Source organism: Suncus etruscus, chromosome 7 (assembly GCF_024139225.1).
Source record: "Suncus etruscus isolate mSunEtr1 chromosome 7, mSunEtr1.pri.cur, whole genome shotgun sequence".
NCBI classification, from domain to species: domain Eukaryota; kingdom Metazoa; phylum Chordata; class Mammalia; order Eulipotyphla; family Soricidae; genus Suncus; species Suncus etruscus.
The window spans coordinates 108,542,548-108,566,145 of record NC_064854.1 but is presented as its reverse complement, the minus strand read 5'-3'; the positions used below and the strand labels follow the sequence as shown (position 1 = coordinate 108,566,145).

Here is a 23,598-nt window from a genome sequence, read left to right as displayed (position 1 = left end):
GCTGTCCAAAACTCCATATATGCATGCAAATTAGTTCATATGTGCTACAACTGCTATTATGGAAGAATTAAAACAAGAATTCGATAATGAAACCATTCCTTTTATGAAAACACAGTTAAATTGCCCCAAAAACACATTACATCTACCTGCGATTGCTTACCAACCCAAGAGCTGAATTCTTTTCTCACGTGCTCAGACCTGCATTTGACCTACCTTTTCATCACTTTAAATAAATACAGGAAAATTGAAAGGGGAATCTCTAGGCAATTTTTTTTTTTTGTAAATTCAACACTTTTCATACCATAGTGTGACAGTATGGGTAAGCAGGCAATTAAATATTCTCATAATCCTCTAACAGCTAAAATTTTAAACAGACATCAAATTCACATCTGTTCTCTCCTACCTCTGCCATCAATCATTAAGTCCTGGGACTACCAAGGGCCTCCAGTAGGACTGAGCGGGGAAAGGGGGAAAAAAATATGAATCCCTTAACTCCAGTTCTCAAATACATGCAGAAAATCAAGAAGGCCATTTAAAATAATTCAGAATGATCGTTCTCCTTCAAGAAAGTTAATCGTATTATACTTTTTCTTCTTGAAAAGCAAGTACCTTAATCCTCGTACTATCAACCAGCCCCATTGCTTTCCTTTCTGACTTCATCAGCCCATTCAGAGATTTTGTAGCGTATTTGATCCATGCCTCCCCCTCTTTAAGAAATAAAATTACATAGAGCCCCCCCCCACATGATATCTATCTTCTTTAAGCAAACAAATCAAAAGCAGAAGCCTCACCCCTCATTTGCTACTACCTCTTTCCTGGCAATCCACCAGGATCTGGCATCTCCAATCCTGACAATAACATTCACTTTGGGAAATGGCTTTATGCTTAAATTGTCATTCACAATGACTTTAAATTTACTATAGTTTAGCACTTGCTCTCTTTTTTTTTTTTTTTTTTTTTTTTTTGGTTTTTGGGCCACACCCGGCAGTGCTCAGGGGTTACTCCTGGCTGTCTGCTCAGAAATAGCTCCTGGCAGGCATGGGGGACCATATGGGACACCAGGATTCGAACCAACCATCTTTGGTCCTGGATCGGCTGCTTGCAAGGCAAACGCCACTGAGCTATCTCTCCGGGCCCTAGCACTTGCTCTCAATGGCAGAGGTGGCAATCTGACCTCCACGCATGATTCCTTCCTTTTCCTCGGCAGCAAAACTCCTAATTTCACATGAAAGTGTCCTATATTATAGATTCACAACACACTTATTTTGTGATCTGATATAGCTAGGAGACTCCATTTAAACCAATGAAATCTAAGAAGAAACATTCTATGTGACTTTCAGGAAAAGTCATAAAATGTAAGACACCTTTCTCTTTCATTCTTTCCTGATAAGAGTGGTTGCAATGAAAATATGGCAGCTCAGACTTCCATGGCCATTCTGAAGCATGAATTTAAGAAAATGCCCACAAAGCAACTAGATAAGAGATGCCCAAAGCTTAGAAAGACAAAGTACACAAAATTGGAATTTGGGTCCAGTTGACCTCAAGCTGTAATAAAAGAGAAAAAGAGGGGCCTGAGCAATAGCGCCTTTGCCTTGCACACAGCTGACCATGGTCCCCCAAGCCAGGAGTAATTTCTGAGCTTACATAATAGGAGTAACTCCTGAGCATCACCAGGTGTGGCCCCCACAAAAAAAGAGGAAAAGATAACAAGTGTGGTTTTTTGTTTATTTGTTTTGGTTTTTGGGCCACACCCATTTGACGCCCAGGGATTACTCCTGGCTATGCGCTCAGAAATCGCCCCTGGCTTGGGGGGACCATATGGGATGCTGGGGGATCAAACCTCTGTCCGTCCTATGCTAGCGCTTGCAAGGCAGACACCTTACATCTAGCGCCACCTTCCTGGCCCCAACACGTGTGTTTTTAACCTTCCTCTCCTTTTCACTACAGAAGATCATTCTCCACACCCCACCCCAGATTCCCATACTACTGTCACTTTCTCATGAATCAAATCTGCCTTCCTTGGGACCGGAGAGATAGCACAGCAGTGTTTGCCTTGCAAGCAGCAGATCCAGGACCTAAGGTGGTTGGTTCAAATCCCGGAGTCCCATATGGTCCCCCATGCCTGCCAGGAGCTATTTTTGAGCAGATAGCCAGGAGTAACCCTTGAGCACCGCTGGGTGTGGCCCAAAAAACAAAACAAAACAAAAAAGTCTGCTTTCCAAAGGCACCAATTCAGGAAGTCTCCCAGCTTACTCTCCTAGTGTCTGCTAAGCTTTCTTCTTAGTACTTGAAAAAAAAAGAATTCTTCATGGTCTGTACATGTTCACCAAAATTATCTTTTCTCAGTGTCCTCTGCATCCTCCCAGCATTTAAATCAGCAACTGGTTCACAAAAGAAATGAGAATTTCTGAATAGTTAACATGGTATATGGATAGCCTTGTTTTCTATTACCCTTTAAACATTAAATTTTCTTCCTTTTGGCAAATTAGAGGTTTTTCTTTAGGAAAAGCCAGTAGAAACCAGAATATAAAAATAAATGAAGCATATTCACTGTTCCCAAGGTTTAAGCATGTCAACGATGCAGTCCACTTTTCTTAATATACCATGAAATGAGTAAATAATAAGTTGATATAAATGGCTTTTTTCTAAACATTCTTAGAAAATAGACTTTATCCATTATTTCCTTTTTTTGGGGGGTGGTTGTTTTTCATTTTGGGGCCATACCAAGCAGCGCTCAGGGGTTACTCCTAACTCTGTGCTCAGAAGTCACTCCCAGCAGGTCTGGGGGATCAGCTGAGATGTCAAAGATCAAATCCGAGTCTGTCCCTGGTTAGCAGCATGCAAGGCAAATATCCTACCTCTGTGCTATTACTCTGGCCCATTATTTTCTTTCTCTTTATTTTTTTTTGGGGGGGGCTGTTTTTTAGGCCATACCTAGTGGTGTTCAAGAGTTATTCCTGGCTCTGTGCTCAGAAATTGCTCCTGGCAGGCTCGGGGACCAGTTGGGATTCCAGGGATCGAATTCAGGTCCATTCCAGGTCAGCAGTATAAAAGGCAAACGCCCTTTTTTGTGCTATCTTTTTTCAACCTCACTATTTTCATTTTTGTACCCAGTTTTGAAACTGCAATCATTACTTTCATGTTTTGACTATCATAAAATAAGGATATCATCCAAAATAGTTTCAAAATGCTACTAAACACCCAAATTATTAAAAAAAAAATTCTGTCACTGCACCATCTTCCCTTCAAAATCACTTTCTAAAATTAAAAAACTTTGACTACATGCCATTTCGCCAACAGAAAAATGGCTCAGCTCCACTGATCTCCAAAAAAAAGAACATAATGACTACTAAATCTTCCAGGTACTCCGCTCTGGACTGACAACTCTGGGACCTTCTTAGAATGGAAGCAAACAGATTCCCCTTTCAGCCAGAAGGCAGAGTAGCCCACAGTGCACTTGCCACTCTCCTACAAAAACAGACTAGCTGCACAACTGAACCTTATCAAAACTGCCAAACCACCAAATGATTCCAGATTTATAGATCCTTGACACCTACACATTTCATTGTACAATTAATCCAGTAGGCTCATACCCAATCTGATGTGAAAGCTGCATAAAAGACCCCAAGCTCAGTGTGCATAAATAATAACACAGAAGGTTCAACTAGCATCAACTACAATCTAGGAAATCCTTAGACAATGACTTCAGTAAACACCATAGAGAGATATGACAATTGACACTTTTGATAATTCCACGTGCCCTCATAACAAGCAATATGAAGTAAACTTACTTATGACTGCATAGAGGCAGGCTGGGGAGGTGGGTGCGAAACTGAGAACATTGGTGGAGGGAAGGTCACATGTGTGGTAGGACAGATTGGTGCTGGAACCTTTAATGGCTGAAGCAACTTGGTAAGTCACAATGTTATAATTAAAGACAAAATTTTGACTACCCCTTGAGAACAGTATCAAGTAAGATTCTACCAAGTTTTTTGTTTTAGTTTTTGGGCCACACCCAATGACACTCAGGGGTTATTCCTGGCTCTGAGCTCAGAAATCACTCCTAGCAGGCTCAAGGGATCTTATGGGATACTGAGTCAGTATGCAAGGCAAATGCCTTACCAATTTGCTATTGCTCCAGCCCTCTACTAAGCCTATAACAAGACCAAATATTCTGTCCAGAGGCTATTCCTAAAAGCTTTCTGACATCTTAATATTTTCTATGATATGAATATGGAATTTTCTATGTGGCTGAGAAAGTCTTTTAGTCTAATTTTACTTAAGGTGGAAACTTTAAAATTAAAGCTTTAAGAAACCATTTCATCAAGTATGTCCACCCAATCCAACATTCTCCATACTAGTAAAAAAAATTCTATTACTAGTCTAAGCTCATGACTTTGGAGGTTTCATGAAATACAAAATCATGAATAGTCCTACTTACTGATGAAGTTATGGCATGGAATATTTAAGTTAGCTTAAGATATTTTTTTGTAAATGGGGGCACAACTGGCAGAGCTCAGGATTTATTTATGGTTCCGCACTCAGGGATCACTCAGGCATGACTTAGAGGACTATACAGAGTGCTGGGGGTTGAACATGGGTCCTCTGTATGGAAGGCAAGCTCTCTATCCACTATATTATCATTCCAGCCCTGATATGAAATAGTTCAAAAAGCAAACTTAAGACTAAATAGTATTTTTAGGGGCTCTCCCAAACAGTGTTCATGGGACCCAGTCACCACTTCCAGCCATACTTAGCCAATTGCACTGGGAATTTCAATGCATAGATGCTGGTAGTACATGAAGGCCATATGTACCTGGGATGCCACATGGTACTGTGAATCAATCACAGGGATTCTTTTCTTTTTTTGTTTTTGTTTTTGTTTTTCAGGCCACACCCATTTGATGCTCAGGGGTTACTCCTGACTAAGTGCTCAGAAATTGCCCCAGGCTTGGGGGGGACCGTATGGGACGCCAGGGGATCAAACTGCGGTCACAATCTTTCCTTGGCTAGCACTTGTGAGGCAGACACCTTACCTCTAGCGCCACCTCACAGGCCCCAATCACAGGGATTCTTACATGCTAGGCATGATCTCTGATCCAACTACCCCCCAGTCCCAATACTGGATAACATTTTAGAGTTAAAAGGAACTCTGATTAATAAGTGTATGGATTTAAAAAGAAACAGACCAGAGTCCGAAACCAACCTAAGCAATATAACTTGAGCAAATATTTCAGTAACCAAACCATTTCAAATTTCAGTTCCATAAGACTAGATGGGAGAGTTAGGATAACTTCAGGAAATGAGGACAGTGATGATAAAATTAAAGTTCACTATCATGTTAGTAAGAACAATGATGGTGATGATGGCAAGAGTGAGCCAAGATTTGAATTCAAGTCTGATGACCTACAGAACACTTACTGTCACTCCTTCTATTCTGGGCTTTCTCATTGCTTCACCAATTGACAGTATCTAGAGGAAATGCACACCTTGGATTTTTAGGGAACAGAAGCTACAAAAACCTCTGGAGGGTGTTTATTCAACCCCATTACCATAGCAAATAATTTGTGCAGCAGGAAGGAGAGAGACTGAATGGAGGGAAAGTGCCAATTCTCCATGTGGGGGACAGGGCACCATATGGCCCTCAATTAGGGAAGAAGATGAGAGCCAAGGGCAAAAATAACTTTAGTGAAATACTTAGGACTGCTAGGCTATGTCAGCCCAGGTCACCTCCTCTCAGCATTGTTCTCGTTCCCCCAAGAGATTCTGCTGTCACTCCTTAACAGGAATTTGAAGAGGACTTGAGAGATGAAAAGGAAGGCTGATGATAGTGGGTATTTCCAAGGTCAGGTCATTAAAACAATCTTCCCCTTTCCTGAAAGGGAAAAGCCTGCTACATGAATAACTCTTCAAAGAGAAGATCTCCTTCAAGAAAAAAATCACGGTTAATTTTGAGGATGCTTAAAAGCTTAAGGCAGGTGATACGATAGGATGTCTGTCTTTTGCTGTCCTGAAATCAGTGTCAGAGTGTAGACAGTGGAGGGGCTGGAGAGATAGCATAGAGGTAGGGCATTTGCCTTGCATGCAAAAAGAAGGCGGTTTGAATCCCAGCATCCCATATGGTCCCCCGAACCTGCCAGGAGCGGTTTCTGAGTATAGATTCAGGAGTACCCCTGAGTGCTGCTGGGTGTGACCCAGAAACCAAAACCAAAAAAAAAAAAAAAGAATGTAGACAGTGGAAAGAGAAAGAGAAGAAAGTCTGTGTCTATGTGTCTATCAGTCCCTAAAGTGGCTTTCATATAAGGAAAGAACAGGAAACATTGAAATCAAATCCATAAGGATGGCTTAAGACCTCCATTGTATTTCTAACAGTATAACATTGCTTCACACTAGGAAAACAACAAACACAGTAATCCTTTAAATCTGGACAGTACTGGGTAAAGGAAAGGAACTTTGGACAATGGTGGAGGGATCCTGAAGCACAATGGAAGGATCAGTGTAATAGCTCTACACATACAAAACTATTACTTCACTACTACTGTAAGCTAAGATTCCTTAAAAGAAAAATCTAGAAAGTAACCCAAATGCTTATTATATCTCTTTCAGTAGAATAAAGTTATTAATGACATGCAAGAATCATCATTCATTCTGCCAAAGCTGTTTCATCTCACAACAAGGAAACAAGAAACAAACAAAAATGGCTGATAATTGGCAAAGTAAAAATTAATATTTATTTAAAAAATAAGATCAGTGCTCGTTTCGGCAGCACATATACTAAAATTGGAACGATACAGAGATTAGCATGGCCCCTGTGCAAGGATGACACGCAAATTCGTGAAGCATTCCATATTTAAAAAAAAAATAAGATCAGCTGAGAGATCAACTTTCTTAAATATGATACCTCAATCAATTTTTCTTGACAGCTTTTAGTCAAAATCATCCCTGATTGGTTTTATTTTTTTTATTAGTTTGTATTCTTTTTTTTGCAAGGGGGGGGGGTCACACCCAGCAGCACTCTATGCTCAGAAATTGCTACTGGCAGGCTCAGGACCATATGAGACACCAGGATTTGAACCGCATCTTTCTACATGCAAGGCAAACACCTTACTTCCATGCTATCTCTCTGGCCCAGTTTGTATTTTGTTTTTGTTTTTCTGGTTAAATAGCAGCTAAGGGATTGGCTTTTTTTTTTTTGTAAGTTTGTATTTTTTTTGTTTTATCATTATTATTATTATTTGTTTTTTCTGGTTAAATAGCAGCTGAGGAAGCTGGCTTGGATTCAAGGATCATGTTGAATAGAAAAAAAGAAAAGCCGTAAGCACTGGAATCATACCCACTCAGTGTGATGCTCACATCATGAGAATTAAAAAAAAAAAATTAAAAAAAGGTCAGTTCTAAATTATGTTTCCACTCCTGCTTATTCTGGAATTTTTATTCACTGTGTCAAAAAGCAACTAGCATGAAGTACATTACTTTTGTTTATTTGTTTCTGTTTTGGGGTCATGTGCGGCAGCGCTCAGGGGTTACTCCTAGCTCTGTGCTCAGAAATCATTCCTGGCAGGCTCAGGGGACCATATGGGATGCCAGGAATCGAACCCAGGACAGCCACATGCAAGGCAAACCCACACCCTATCCACTGTACTATTGCTGCAGCTCAATGAACTATATTATTTATATATCTTCTTTATATACTGCTAATGTTGTTTGATATATACTCTTATATCTTACTATTTTTGTTCTAATCTTACATTACCACCAAGTTGTGAATTCTTACAAAGACAAGTTATCATTGAATCATAACTCCTAAAACACTGGGAATTGTTATTATTTGTGTGTGTGTGTGTGTGTGTGTGTGTGTGTGTTTTGGGTCATACCCGGCAGTGCTCAGGGGTTATTCCTGGCTTCATGCTCAGAAATTGCTCCTGGCAGGCAAGGGGGACCATATGGGACGCCAGGATTCAAACTGATGACCTTCTGCATGAAAGGTCTCCATGCTATCTCTCCAGCCCCACACTGGGAATTCTTAAGTCTAGCACTTCTTACATAGGATTTGCTAAGGAACGTTGTGCACACAATAGGAATGATAAACGATATATATTTTAGATCCCTGAAAATATTGTTACAGCTTATCCTTCCTAGAAATTTATATAAAACCTATTCCCAACAATACTTATGAATTAAAAAAAAGTAGAGGTAGAGCTAAAATATAGAAACATACTCTAGGCCAAAGTACAGGAGTTAAGGTGGTTGTCTTGCATGTCGTGACCCTGATTATAAGACTCTTAAAATTGCATTTGATAAGAAGTGATCCCTGACACAGAAGTCAGGAGCACCACCTGAGCATCACCACATGTTAAAAGAGAGAGGTAGGAAGGAGAGAGGGAGGGAGGGAGGGAGGGACGGAGGGAGGGAGGGAAGAGGAAGGAAGGAAGGAAGGAAGGAAGGAAGGAAGGAAGGAAGGAAGGAAGGAAGGAAGGAAGGAAGGAAGGAAGGAAGGAAGGAAGGAAGGAAGGAAGGAAGGAAGGAAGGAAGGAAGGAAGGAAGGAAGGAAGGGTGACTTCTGAGGACATGGATATCTGGCTACAGCAATACACAAAAACAATTAATATCTTTGGATATTTTCATTAGATAATTTAATAAGCTCTTTTTTATGTTTGATAAAACATTATAGAAATGGAAAGAGTTCTAATGAACTCTTTGATTATTATCATGATCATTATCAAGCATAGAATTCCAGCACTTTACCAAAAACCAACCTAATTTCTGAAACCATATCTACCTTCATACATCATTCATTCCATGCATTCAAGTATTAAGTATACTCCACTACATATTATCCATAAAATAACCATATATATTATATAGTAACCATACATATTACATAGTAATAGTAATATTAAATAGTCAAAAGCATGTCTTTTATTCATGGTATTGTGTATTTCTTTCCCCCTTCTCTTCCTGAAAAACTCTTATTGATATTAAAAAGCTCTTATTTTCAATGGTATTCAACTTAGCATTGTAGAACAGAATAGCCACCCTTTGTCCCATGTTCCATTTTCTCCATGATTTGTTACACATCTTATAACAAAAGCAAATATCAGTCAGAATTGGATTAAAGTAATTCCAAAATAACATTCTTTCCTTTTATTCTACCATGAAGAAACACTAGGTTATACAAGTAAATATAAAGAAAATAATTCCTATTAGGATTTAGGATTATTTTCCAATTCCATGTTTTTCCCTCAAACAATCTAAAGATTCATTTAAGAAGAGAGAGAATGAAGTTACTGGTCTTTTCAATGAAATGACAAATTTTTCTTCTCTCCCTTTGCCATTTCCCCTAAGTTACACACTAGAGCAAAAGGATGAAACTGAAGGCAGAATAAGAATCTGGAAAAATAAATGTCACACATCTCCAAATTCTTAATATTGTCAATAAAATGTCACAACTACCGGGATAAAAGAAACCCAATGGAAAATTTCTTGGCCAGATTGAAAGGTACCTATCACACTTACAGTGTAGTGAAAAAACATTGATCTCTTGCTGTCTTTCATGTGGAAAGAAGGCTCCACCCCCTCAAGTAATCAGCAAATAATCTAATCAAATTTATAATAAGGTAGGCTAGGTACAGGGTATAATTGATATTACCAAAGCTCACTGAAGTCAGAATAATATAAGATCAGAGTTACCGAAGAAAGCATGTAATTGAGCTGAAGAATTAGTCTCAATGTCATTCTCTGATTGGAAAGAGCCAGGAGAAGTCACACAACTGTCTCCCTTTGACACAGTAAAATCCAAGAAAACAATCAGGCAGATGAAAAGGGGAATAGTCAGAGCCAAGTTCCTCTCCATTTGATTTTCAATATTTTCCGTTTATGAAAAATGACACATACCAACTACCGCCAAGCAGAAAACTCTCCACAGCAGTGCCAATGGGCCATCTGAAATGGATAGCCCCATTTTTAAGGGAACACAAACAACAACAAAAAAGATGCCTGTATTCTTTTAACCTGTATCCACACTTGTGATCTTGGGCCAAAACATATGTGCTCAATAATAGGGGTGTAAGGAAACATATGTTAAATCACTACAGGACAAGGACAACTTGGATCCAAAGCAGAAAAAGTCTTTCCCTGCTATTCCTAGATACAAAGAAAGCTAGCTTCCTTTGCACTTTAGCAGACTGGGTACAAGTAGTTAGTATATAAAGAGAGATCCTATCTGTATCCACTTTCTGGAAACAAAAGCAGCCAGGCATCAGTATATATACAGTTTACATACTAATGGGTTTTACCAGTAGTTTTGACCTGAACTGCCTTTTTCTTCTTAACTTCAGGAACCAAGGGAAGAACTAATTTTAAGCTTCTTCTAAGCCTCGGTCATTGGCTGGTTTTAATTTAAGGGTTTGCAACAATCTGGACTTAGCTCTATCACTTAGGAATTGTGTGAACTTAGACCAGTAATATAATTACCCTCAAGCTCATAAAAAAAAAATCATAGCAACTGCTCCATAAAATCAGTGACAATACTAGATAAATATCACAGATGTATCATCCAGATAGACTCAAGGGGTAGCCACAACCCAGTCAGTGACAGCTGATAGTTAGATGTCTAAGCAACAATGAATATCCTGAGCCAAGGTTCACAACCAATGGGAATTCTCCATTACTAATTACTATATTAGCTCACTAAATAAAAAAATCAAGAGACCCCTACACTTTATCTCCTTATTTGGCTTTATTGATTTTACATCACAGCATGTACTGTTTCTTAGCTTTTTTACATTTAATTAGGGTTTGTCTTCTGCATCCAAACTCTGTAATTTAAACTTGTTTGAGTTCAACTACCTTTCTACTACCTGCCAAAAGGAAGCCCTCAATAAACATTTAGAGACTCATAATAAAAAATGGGGGAAATGAAAATTTTTAACATTTTAGATTTGTTTGGGCTCTATTCTATTTAGAAGGATTTTTAATCTTGCAGCTTTTTTTCATCATAAGCAATACATATTTATGGACAGCATGTCTGACCTTGCCTCTCTTTAAAAAATAAAGGCTGCTTTAGGGGTTGAGAAGATATTTTTTTTTTTTTACTTTATAGAGACTTTAGTAGAATATTGCTCGTATATATATATATATATATATATATATAGGTGCATCAATACATAGTAATTCCTCCTTCCACATGGTGGTAGAATTGCCCCTCTCCCTTCTTCCACAGATGACAGTAAATTGCAGCCATATTGGTGAAAAGTAGCAGCTGGAGAGCAAAGAAGGAAGCAGATGTGCAGAGTTCAGCCAGGCTGAGCTGAGCTTAGCTGAGCTGAGCAAGGACTCAGCACTCCCTATGGTGCAGCAAACTGGATCCCCAAATCCTAACATTTATCTGCATGCTATAAGCACCACTTTTTAAAAAATTAATTAGTGCAGATGATGAACTTTTAGGGAAAGTACACCCTAAAGGAATATATAGAAATCTATGGGGCTAGAGAGATAGAACAGTGGGGTAAGGTGGTTGGCTTGCATAAGGCCAATCCAGGTTCGATCTCTGGTACCCTAAGGTTTCTGAGCACTTCCAAAAGTAATTTCTGAGTGAAGGGTCAGTAATAATTCCTAAGCACAGCCAAGTAGAAATAAAAATAAAAAATAAGGGGCCGGCATGGTGGCGCTAGAGGTAAGGTGTCTGCCTTGCCAGTACTAGCCTAGGATAAACCGCGGTTCGATCCCCCGGCATCCCATATGGTCCCCCAAGCCAGGAGCGACTTCTGAGCGCATATCCAGGAGTAACCCCTGAGCATTACCGGGTGTGCCCCCGCCCCAAAATAAAATAGAATAAAATAAAATAAAACAAAATAAGAACTTAAAAAATCTCAACACACATTAAAAATGAATGTGCTTATCATTGCTATTTTATTATTTTATTAATTTAAGGGGTTGGGGTTGGATCAAAACCAGTAGAGCTCAGGGGATTAAATGCAATGCTAGGGATTAAGCTGGAGATGGCTATATGCAAGACCAGCACTTTAATGCCAGCCTGGAACATCATTATTTTAAAAAGGGAAAGCAATCATTTTAGATCAAATAATCAATAAGCATATTTCTGGTTTCATATAGCAGGATACTAACAATAAAATTTATCTTTGAGAAGGTCAGATTGTGAAAGAAAATATTATACTAAATGTAAATAACAGGATACAAAATTACATATTTGTGAGATAATCCGTGATTATTTTGTATCATGTGTATTATGTACATGTATGGAGAGAGGAACATAGAACTAGATATAGGTCTTGAAATAAAATACAGCTAGAAATCAGTTCAAAAGAAAATATAGCTATCCAGCTAAATAGTGATTACCCTAGATTATTAAATTTATTCTTTAAATTTTTCTAGTATTTTGTGTATTCCAAATCTCTTTCAAAAACTATTTTACAAGCAAATTACTTAAGTTTACTTTAAAGATGATTCAGATTTCAAAAGTTCTTCTGTTTTGAACAAATAGCAAATACTGGGCCAACAACAGTCTAGAGTGGATGCTTTGAATGCTAGAGTAGGTAGTTCAATCCCTGAGATCTCCTGAGAACCACTGGAGTGGTCCCTGAGCACCACTTGGTTTGGTTAATTAAAAAAAAATAAAATAAGGCAAATACTTCAAAACCACCAGGTACATACCTTTGTAGCTGAATGAATTGTCATACCACTACAACCAAGGAAAAGTACAGTCCCTAGGGATTGTGGGGGTGGACTATCAGGAGACTTCAGATGATTTGAGTTCAAGGAAGCATGACTCCTTTCTAGAATACATGCTGTCAAGAGTGGAGATAACCTTACACTTCCATATTCTATTTAGTTATCAAGACCAGAGGCCTAAAGCAATGCCACACCTGTAGCTGCAAAAATAAAGCAGTGATTATATTATAGAAATGATGGCAGATGTCTCATCGTTTTAGTAGACTGCACTTTTGTTTATGCTTCTCTCTGATCGATTACATTACCAAAAATTAGATACAATTATCAATTATTTTTTCCTGACCCATCACCAAAATTAATTCTTATAGTAGATTAATTCCAGAATGTCAAAGAATAAGTGCACTTATTCTATATCTGTCCCTCTCCCTCCGACTTATTTCACTCAGCATGATGTGTTCCATATCCAAAGGCTATAACTTCAATCCCTGACACACCATTCCATGCATGCTATGGTATGATAGCAGCAATGTGATACCAAGCGTGTGAACTCTGCAACCTAGTATGTATGGTCACCAGTGATCCCAACAATAAAAGAAAATAAAACCTTTTAAATATTGAGGATTGGGGCCAAAGCAATAGGGCATTTGGGTGCACACAGCCGACCCAGGATCCTTGGCATCCCATATGGTCCCCCAAGCCTATCAGGAGTAATTTCTGAGCACAGAACCCAGAGTAACCCCTAAGCATCACTGGCCTGATCCCAAAACAAACAAACAAACAGAAACAAGAAGAAAAGGCAGTGTGATATGCCGTTACCTTTGATAAATATAAAGATGAGGTTAATGGGGCCGGTGAGGTGGCGCTAGAGGTAAGGTGTCTGCCTTGCAAGCGCTAGCCAAGGAAGGACCGCGGTTCGATCCCCTGGTGTCCCATATGGTCCGCCCAAGCCAGGGGCAATTTCTGAGCACTTAGCCAGGAGTAACCCCTGAGTGTCAAACGGGTGTGGCCCGAAAAACCAAAAACAAAAAAAAAGATGAGGTTAATTCTGTATATTAAATAAAATAAGTGTGACTTCAAAGTTCTAATCTTATACATGTTAACATATAATACCAACTTCACCAACACTGACATCAATCTGTCTCTTTAATATATCAGGATCTATGTCCCTGAAAGGGATTGTAACACTTTGTTTTGTTTTTTGTTTTTTTTTTTTTTGTTTTTGGGTCACACCCAGCAGTACTCAAGGGTTAATCCTGGCTCTGAGCTCAGAAGTCACTCCTGGAAGGCTCCGGGGTCCATATGGGATGCTGGGATTCAAATTGAGGTCTGTCCTGTATTGGCTGCATGGAAGGCAAACGCCTTACTGCTGTGCTATCACTCCAGCCCCAGATTGTAACACATTTGTTATTAGTTTGTTTACCTATATGGTCATGGGTGATTAAATAAAGACAAAAATTTCAGGGGCCAGAGGTAGTACAGGAAGTTACTCAAATGTCTGGTATGAAGTTGACCCTTACCATAAGTATCTTCTTACCATAAATGGTCCCTTCCTCAGCACGGAGCCAGGAAAAAATCCTCAGCATGGCCAGGTGTGACCAACCATGTTCCTCTTAAATAAAAACCCCTAACCTCAGGAATGGACAAATATTAAAATATAGATGTAATTGATAAAGTAGGTATTTGCATTTAACTCTAAAAGTCCACTCTTCAGGGGTTGGAACAATAGAATAGCAAGCAGAGAGTCTGCCTTACACATGGCCAACTCAGGTTAGAACCCTACCTGGAATCCCATATGGTTCCCAGAGCACCACCAGGATTAACTCCTGAGTGCAAAGCCAGAAATAACCACTGAGCATCAGTAGGTGTGGTCGCCAACAATATGTGGTCCCCAACATGTGTTCACTCTTTAGAATCAACCCAAAAAATAATTTAAATGAATAGAAATCAATCCCAAAATATGGGGCCAGAGTGGTGGCGCTAGAGGTAAGGCATCTGCCTTGCAAGTGTTAGCCTAGGATGGACCTCGATTTGATCCCCCAAGCGTCCCATATGTTCCCCCCAAGCCAGGAGCGATTTCTGAGTGCATAGCCAGGAGTAACCCCTGAGCATCACCAGGTGTGGCCCCAAAACAAAACAAAACAAAGAAAAAAAAAAGAAATCAATCCCCAAATTCATTTCAACATAATGAAGTTTGGGGACTGGAAAGAGAACTTAAAGTTTTCAAGTATATACTTTTCAAAAGTTTAGCGTTCAATTCTTAGCACCAAATTGTTCCCTAAGTGCCTTGAGGAGAGACACTTGTACATTGTATGGCCCCAAACTAAAAAAAAAACAAAAAACAAAAAAAACATACATCAAATCTAAATTCATTCAACTGTCAATAAAGAGCCCTGAGCATCAAGTTAGGAGTAACCCTCGAGGATTTTCAGGTAGAGCTCCCAACTCAAATTATGGGCTTCTTGAGAAGAAGCATTGTCTGTGTTGTGTAGCAAGGTAGAAGAATCATGAAGACTGTGCCAAAGGAAAGTGGGATGTTCTTCCTCAAGAACTGTCCACAGGCAGGACATTGTGGCACTTAGTATAGAATAATTTTACCCATGAAACATAAATGCTTTTCCCCATAAATCTGTCTGTAAAATCATATCATTAAAGGGCTACAGGTATTTTAACAAGACAGAGATAGTAAAGGGTACAAAGAAAAGAATGAGATGCACAGAATAAAAATTAAGTTCAGGGTCCGGCGAGGTGGCACTAGAGGTAAGGTGTCTGCCTTGCAAGCGCTAGCCAAGGAAACATCACGACCACGGTTCGATCCCCCGGCTTCCCATATGGTCCCCCCAAGCCAGGGGCAATTTCTGAGCACTTAGCCAGGAGTAACCCCTGAGCTTCAAACAGGTTTGGCCCGAAAAACCAAAAACCAAAAAAAAAAAAAAAATTAAGTTCAAACTCAGGGGAATCAGGTTTCTTTAGATCTTTGGCCGTCATGCTTGGAGAGGGGTACATAACCACAACAAATCAATAATCACAAACAACCTCACTCCAGTCTTCTGTCTCCCTCAGCAGACACCTGTGACACCTGTTGTTTAATAAACATGTGTGTACAACCCCCACACATCTACACACACAGACATGTTCTTCACTCATTTAAAAACATACCTGGCAATTAACTGCTCTCTGCTCAATACTTGGCTTTTGTCTCAGCAGGCAATCGTCATTAATTAGTTCAGTTATTTACTGAGGAGCTATTATGTAGCAAGCTCTCTACTATAATGTAATAGTAGTGTAATGAAAAGAGATGGAATTCTTGACATCATGAGGTTGCTCTCCAGAAGACAATACCTCATTCTTCCAAGCCAATATATCGCCCCCATTTTAGTTATATGTTACTATTTCTTTAATGAGTCTCTTATTGATGAATATTTAAGTCATATTCCAGTTAACACGCTCTTTTTATAAACACTGATCTGACCTCATCCTCTCCATTTATAAACAAGTATTTTGGCAAACTCTAAACAGTTTTTCAAACTATGTTAATCTGTGTCAGCATTTTATTTTGTTTGATTCCACACAATAAATAAAAGCTCCTTCCATAGGCTTGTTTTTACTTACCAGCATCTATAAAGCCACATCAGAGAAGATACTCATTTTTGAATTGTTTTAAAACTTCAGCGGATTATTTGTAACAGTTTAGCAGAATTCATTACACTTTTTAAGAGCCTATGAAGGAAATTTCATAGTCAATTCATGTTTTTTCCCTCGCAAGTGTTCAGTGTTGTGTTAATTCTTCCAGCTGGTATTCAGACAGCTTTTAAAATTAACTTTAAAATTTCTCAAACCATTAAAAGTCAGAGCGAGTGCTTTGCCAAGAGAAGCAACTTAACTAAAGAATGTGAATTCGCTAGATTTTATAATCTCAAATGTGGGTGTTCTGGTCTGAGTATGCACGCATATAAGTACTCTAAGTCTGATATTATACTAAATAAGATGTTACAAAATAAAGCCAAATCCAATATAGGAATCAAACAACAGCTACAAGAGAAACATTTCTCATGTGCCAAGTCCTAGGCTAACTGCTTAAGTACATCTTTTAATTTGGTTGCAAACTTATGCACTTAGAAAAACAGATGTGAAAACAGTCTCAGAAAAGTATAGGCCTTTTATGAAGCTCCTAAGAGATGGGGAAGAAAGTAAACACACACAACTTCTACTTTCAAATCTGCATTTGGTTATGATACTGCTCTTGCAAAAATGCTCTAATATCTATTTGTAAGTTAGGTACTAGGCATAGTATATTATATTCATTACTTTATGACGGGTCCTGTCAGATAAACACAAATTGATTCAGGAGTTCACCCACATCTATCAGAGTTTCAGTTAGTGTTCTTTAATCACTTCAGAGAACCTCAAAATGAAGCCCTGGGGAAGTTTAGCAGACCACCTGCAAAGAGGCAGAGTTACACAGGAAAATTCTGGAATCACACTGCCTGAGTTCAAATCCCAGCACACCCATGTGTAGACACCAGACAGATACATCACCGTATACTTTTAGTCACCTATAAACTATTGCTTCTGGGTGCCACATTCATCAGAGCATAATAAAATATATGTAAATAAAGTGACATCTGAGAATAGGTGATGAATGCTTAAGTATCCACAGAGCTCTCTCCGGAGTTGGTATGATCCATGTTCATTCTAAAATGAAGGTAGGTGGCCGGAGCAATAGCACAGGGGAAGGACCTTGCCTTGCACGCAGCGGTCCACCTGGGATGGACCTAGATTCGATCCCTGGCTTCCTATATGGTCCCCTGAGCCTGCCAGGAGGAATTTTTGAGCGCAGAGCTAGGAATAATTCTTGGGCACCACTGGGTGTGGCCCCAAAACAAACAAACAAAAGCTGGAGCTATATTCACACACCTCACTCCTCCATAAATCACCAAAGACCAGCTCAGGGAACAGCTTGGTACATATGAAACACACATATGGGGTTGAGGGGAGGCGTTGTGCATGTGTGTGTGTGTGTGTGTGTGTGTGTGTGTGTGTGTGTGTGTGTGCCAACTAGTTTCATCACTGGGACCCTATCAGGCATGCTCAGGTAAGGAATAAAAGGAGTAACTGAACAGTACACCCCCTTACTCCCTACCTAGACTGGAAACCTAAATCTCCACATCCTCTGAGGCCTGCAACAAGAAACTGCAGGTGGCAGACAAGCTGGATTGCCAAAAGTTGTATTTCCGGTGACTGGGTAAGGGAGCCATGGCAACTGTAAAGCTGAGGGATACTGGAGGGCACTCCAGGTGAAGGAGGTGGAGCCCTCACCACACCAGAACCACCTTTGGCCCGGAGACCTTCCCACTAGGGGAAGGGAGGAGGAGGAGGCAGCTGGCAGGCAGTAGGCCCAGACGATGGTGGGGTGTATGCCCGACCATTTATTTCCCCTCCTTGTAGTCTGGATCCCAGGGGCAGCATGGGGAGGTGGGAGAAGGCTCTCCAACGAGGGGGACTCGGCACAAAAGAGCCATCTCTATGGAAATCCCCCCCCCCTTGCCCTCTCTTCTCCAGCTGGTCCTGCATTTGGGGGCAGAAAGCACTTGCAAAGGCGCGCAAAAACGCAGGCTACTGGCAGGCAGGAGAGACACAGGGAGGTGTGAGCCAACAGTTCACCAAGTGGCAGCAGGCCAGGGAAGTGGGGACGGCGGGAAGGGGAGGCGGCGAGGGCGAAGGGACCGAGGCGAGCATCTTCCACCGGGGCCGGCGATCGGGGCGCGCCCGGCCAAGCAAGCCGTCTCCCGTCCGTCCACCTGCCCCGCGCCGCAGCAGGCCGGCCGGTTGGTTCGTGGCCCGGCCCGGGCTCCCAGGCTGTGGCCCTGCAAAAACATGGTGGCTGGCAGGACGAGCGGGCACAGCTTGCAGGCGCGGGAGCGCTTGGCCCGGGGAAGCAACCTGCACCGGGCACCGTGCACCGGCGACAGATCAGAGGTGGAGAACTTGAATGCAAAAGCCATGCCTGGACCAGCCTGCTTCTTCCATCCCTCTTCTCCAGCCCAGCCCCGCCGCCTTCTTTCTCTCTCCTGCCGGCGCCCCTTCCCAGCCGCTGTCACTTGCAAGCCCAAGGGCAAAACCGTTACCTGCGGGCCCCGAGGCCGTCTCGATCCCCGACCCCGGCCCTGCCACGCTCAGTCCGCCGCTGTCTCTGGCGCCGCCGCCTCCAGCCTCATGCCCGCGCCTTGCAGCGGCCCCGCCGGCAGCTGCGCCCTTTATGGGGCCCGCGGGCAACACCACTCGCTGGCCCGCGTCTCCCCAGTTCGCTCGCTGCGCTTCTCTCCTTTCTGCTCCGCTCCGGGGCGGGCCCCAATGTGAGCTATGCATTCACGCTCCAGGGGCTCGCGGCGAGGTCCCTTGGGGTGCCCGCCCCGAACCACATGGTCTTGGGTCCCTGATGTGGGTGTGAGTGTAGGGAAGTGGGGGTGGTGGTGTTGGTGGTGGAGATGAAAGCAGGCTTTGGGGGGACACCCAGCTGGGGAGGGATCACGTGGTTCTAAGCCCAGGTTACACACACACACACACACACACACACACACACACACACACACACACACACACACACACACACTTGTTCTAAATCTCCAAATGGATTGGGGGGGGGGGGGAGTCCTATTGACTGTAGTGGAAGGTTCCCTGAGAATAGCAAATATTCAAAAGTAATTATGAGATTCCCAATTTCTTTTTTCTGGTGGAACAGACTATTTAGCACCCCCAGTATTTCAATCTATCACCTTTATATCTAGATGAATATCAATGCAATTATTGTCATCTTTGAGAATCCCACCGAAATAAAAGTTAATACTTTAGCTTTCAAGGGGGCCTAAAAATAATCTAATTCTGGCCCAAGTCACCAGTACCAAATGAAGCATCTCACCATCATGCATGCCACCCCCTAGAAGAAAGAGCTCGTTGCCTTCTCTTTGAAAGCTGGAGGGAAAACTGAGATTCAAGGAGGCTAAGTCATTGTCACAGGCCACTTAGCAAAGTCGTACTTGGAGCAACGTCCTGGGTCAGTTCAAGTTTAAAGCCTTATATCTTAGTTTTCCCATGCTAGTACCTTTTTGAAAAAGATTTAAGCACTAACACCTTTTGAATTTTGTAAATAATTTCACTCCTTCTTTGGCAAGGATAAAACCAGAGTGAATTTTGGGTTTCTTTCACCAAGAAAAGAAAATTTAAAAAAACAAAACAAAAAAAAAAAAACACCCATATGGCCTTCTATCTTTTTGAACTCATAACCTCAGGGCAGCTCTTTCTTGCGATTCATCTACAATTTTCATTTCAAGTTCAGGTAGACCTTGGAAACAGTGACTGAGGCACTCATGGGACATAAGGCGGCTATACTGGGATCGGACCCACCCCCACCCCCACCCTCAATTCATCTCCCAAGGTTAGGAAGCCCCGAAGCAATTATTTGATATGCTTTATTTACATATTAAAATGCTTTTCCAGGTGGATTATGGGAGCAGAGGACAACAGAACACGGACTGCAAGCCTCCCTTCAAGGGTGTGGAAAGACATTAGCCAAAAAGCACATAATATCACATTTACTCCTGTGGGGAGGAGTAAATTTTCCCTAGAAAATCTTCCCCATAGGATTTTGCTTTGGGTTCCCCAAAGCAAAGCTGATATGAGATTCCAATTTGCAGCTCACCAGAGGACTAGAAAAGCCTGATTTTGATTCCGATAAGGAAGGTCAACAAAACTGTTGAAGTGCAAGTGATTTTCAACTAAATAATTTTATTTGGTTGTTCTACCTATGGAATGGAACATGGTGTTCCTGAGAGGGTTCTCAAAAGCTGAGTGTTAGGAGCAGAAAGCCTGTAATTAGAAACTCTGAAGCCACTGAGCGCTCCATAAAGAAATCTGAAGTTTAGCCTGACCAAGTTAAGGGTGTGTGTGTGTGTGTGTGTGTGTGTGTGTGTGTGTGTGTGTGTGTGTGTTGCCCCTATATTAAGAATTGGGTGTAAAAAAAAAAAAGAATTGGGTGTTTGTGTATTTATGTATCCCTAACTTCCATCATCTCTGGGTTTTTCTATTTCCCATCATCTGTATCTTTCATTTTCCCCATATCTCACTGCCCCAGTCTCATAAGCTTGAAGATGGTAGAAAAGAAAAAGCTAAAAGCAAAAAAGATGAAAAATAAATAAAGTAGTGCTGGAGGGATAGTACAGCTGGTAGGTACATGCCTTGTATGCAGCTGATCCAAATTTCATCCCTCACATCCCATATGGTCCTCCAAGCCCGAAACAGGCGGGGTCCCTGAGCACAGACTAACGAGTAAGCCCTGAGCAGCCAGGTTTGGCTCTGAACAAAGCAAACAAAAAAGTAAATGCGTGTAACTATAAAAAGTGATTTAGACAGCTGAAGAGATTAGGTTGGCACAGAGATTAAGATGTTTGCCCTGCACACCAGATTCAATCTACTATCTACCCAGGTTCAATCCCTGATCACCAACCAGGAGTGATCTTTGAGCAGAATCAGAAGTAAGCCCCTGAGCACTACCAGGTGTGGCCCCAAACAAACAAAACTAAGAATATTTGTTATAGATAAATCCAAAAGAAGCTTGTGTCTAAGAGGGGGGCAGACAGAATGGTTAATGCTTTGAAGCAGTCAGCGGAAATCCTGACCATTCTCAGATCCTGAGCTAAATAACTTTTCATTTCATTTGCACTACTGTTAGATTTTCTTAGAAGCCTTCTACATGCAACTGGTAAATGCCACAGGAAAAAAAGAAGAACTTTGTGATGTCAATAACCTTTTGTCTGTTTCCACTCACATATATTAAAAGAGTTCTTTGAGCCAATTTTGCTTATCTTGGAGCCTGATTTTGAATTGCATTGGGAAGAGCCAGTGAAAACTGAGATTTTCATTTTTTTCCTCGGGGGGGATACCTTGGCAATTCTCACTTAATTCTGTAATCACCCCTAAACTTTCTATATATCTCAACCAGGTCATGTGTTATACTTGGTAAGGACTATGAGATGGATTCTTAAGTTCTGTGTAATATGCTGAATGATGTATTGAGTGTTCACAGAATAAATGTAAAATTTCCTAGAAATCGGGAGAGGAAACTACAGTCATACACACCTGAAATTTTTGTTCATCTGTGCAGTTCAATAACAGCAGCTCAGATAGAGTTCCCACTTCAAGCATAAATAGCTATTGCTGATATTCAGTTTAAAAAAAAAAAGACCCTTTCATTATATCTCACTCAACTGCACTCTTACCATTCTATCGCACACACAAGAATACTCTTATTTTTGAACCCTACAAAATGGATAGAAAATTAATTCAGATTTAATCTAAGAGCTATGCATAGCATAATAATATTGAGTCATAGAATTTGAGTTTGAATAGCTAGAGGCAGTTTCTACATTAAACTCAACTGACCACCCAGAACTCATTTTTCTCTGTGGTAGGTATGAGTCCTGTCATACGTTTTGGTGGTTGATATATATATATATATATTTTTTTTTTTTTAAGAGCAAACATCATGGACTGAACATCAAACAGAATTCAACCAGTTTGGCTCTAAAATATTTCCCATAAAACATAACATTCTTTGGCTTTCGGCCATTCCACACAGAGATTTTGAGCTTCCTTTTTGGGAGCTGCATTGCTCTGGGCACAGGAAATGTTAGAGTTCACAGACAAAAAAAATTTCCTCTTGTGATTCTGTACTTATACCTGATTAGAAACCTAACTGATATTGGTTTTGCAAGTGTGTACAGAATTGATTTACAACCTTGATTAACCCTAATCAGGGGGTAATAATGGAACAGGAAATTCCGGTGGATAAATAAGCCTAGAAATGTTTTCTTCAGTATTAGAGTATGCTATGTCTTTTTCTATTGATTTCCTAATAGATTTTTCTTCTGAGTAAACCTACAGCACTATTTATGCTCTGGACTTTAAAGTCTACCTGTTCTGGGTAGTTATCCCAAGCCCACATTTGCTTCATGATTCAGTTTCATTTAACTCTCATTTCTCTCTTTTATTTTTTTTTAAATGGGAACAATTTCTTCAAAACTTTGCAAGAGTGAGAGTTATTTCATGGGTAAGGGATGACTCTTGCCTGATTTTTTAATCCAGAGGAGTGGTTAGGAGAGGAGAGCTCTTAAGTTCATTGCTGACATGTAACAGTTGCCTAAAACAGTGCTTGAAACTCAGTAAATTTGCATGGATAGGTAAGAGTGGGTAACATATATATATATATATATATATATATATATTTAAAAAAAAGTCCTTGACATAGCCTGGCACAAAGTTGTTCTCCAAACATTAATTTTTCATAAAATGCAAAAATGATCAGCTAGTAGTTTCCTAGTACTCTCAAATGATGTTATTTTATAATTGTAACACAGTATGTATGAATATGTGTGTTACAGAAATATTGTGTGGGAGTCAGTGAATTAGTTTTTGAAGAAGTGAGAAAAAGAAAAGACATCTAAACTAATAGATCTGAATGCATCCTAAGATTTGTGTTTTTTTTTTGGAGACCATACTCAGCTGTGCTCAGGAATTACTCCTGGTTCTATACTGAAGGATTACTGGGGGGGGGGGGGATTTGCTGGAGAGATAACACAGTGGTAGGGCATTTCCTTGCATATGCTGATCCAGAACTGATGGTAGTTCAAATCCTGGCATCCCATATGGTCCTCTGTGCCCAGGGCAATTTCTGAGTGCAGAGTCAGGAGTAACCCCTAAGTGCTGCCGGGTGTGACCCAAAAACCAATAAATTAAAAAAAAAAAAAAAAAAAAGAAAGAAAAGATTACTCCTGGAGGGTTATAGTAACCAGGGATAGGACCCAGGTCTCCTATGTATAGTTTCTCTTCCTGCTGTACATTTCTCTGGCCCCTACC

At 40.6% G+C, this 23,598-nt stretch overlaps 1 protein-coding gene and 1 non-coding gene across 2 annotated transcripts in view; one reads left to right on the top strand and one right to left on the bottom strand.

The window, feature by feature from the left end:
• Positions 1 to 23,598, bottom strand: part of MAGI1 (membrane associated guanylate kinase, WW and PDZ domain containing 1) — a 763,677-nt gene that overhangs the window by 196,421 nt on the left and 543,658 nt on the right.
• LOC126015231 (U6 spliceosomal RNA) lies at positions 6,751 to 6,854 on the top strand. Its single transcript, XR_007498118.1, has one exon. It is a non-coding gene; the product is annotated as a U6 spliceosomal RNA (small nuclear RNA).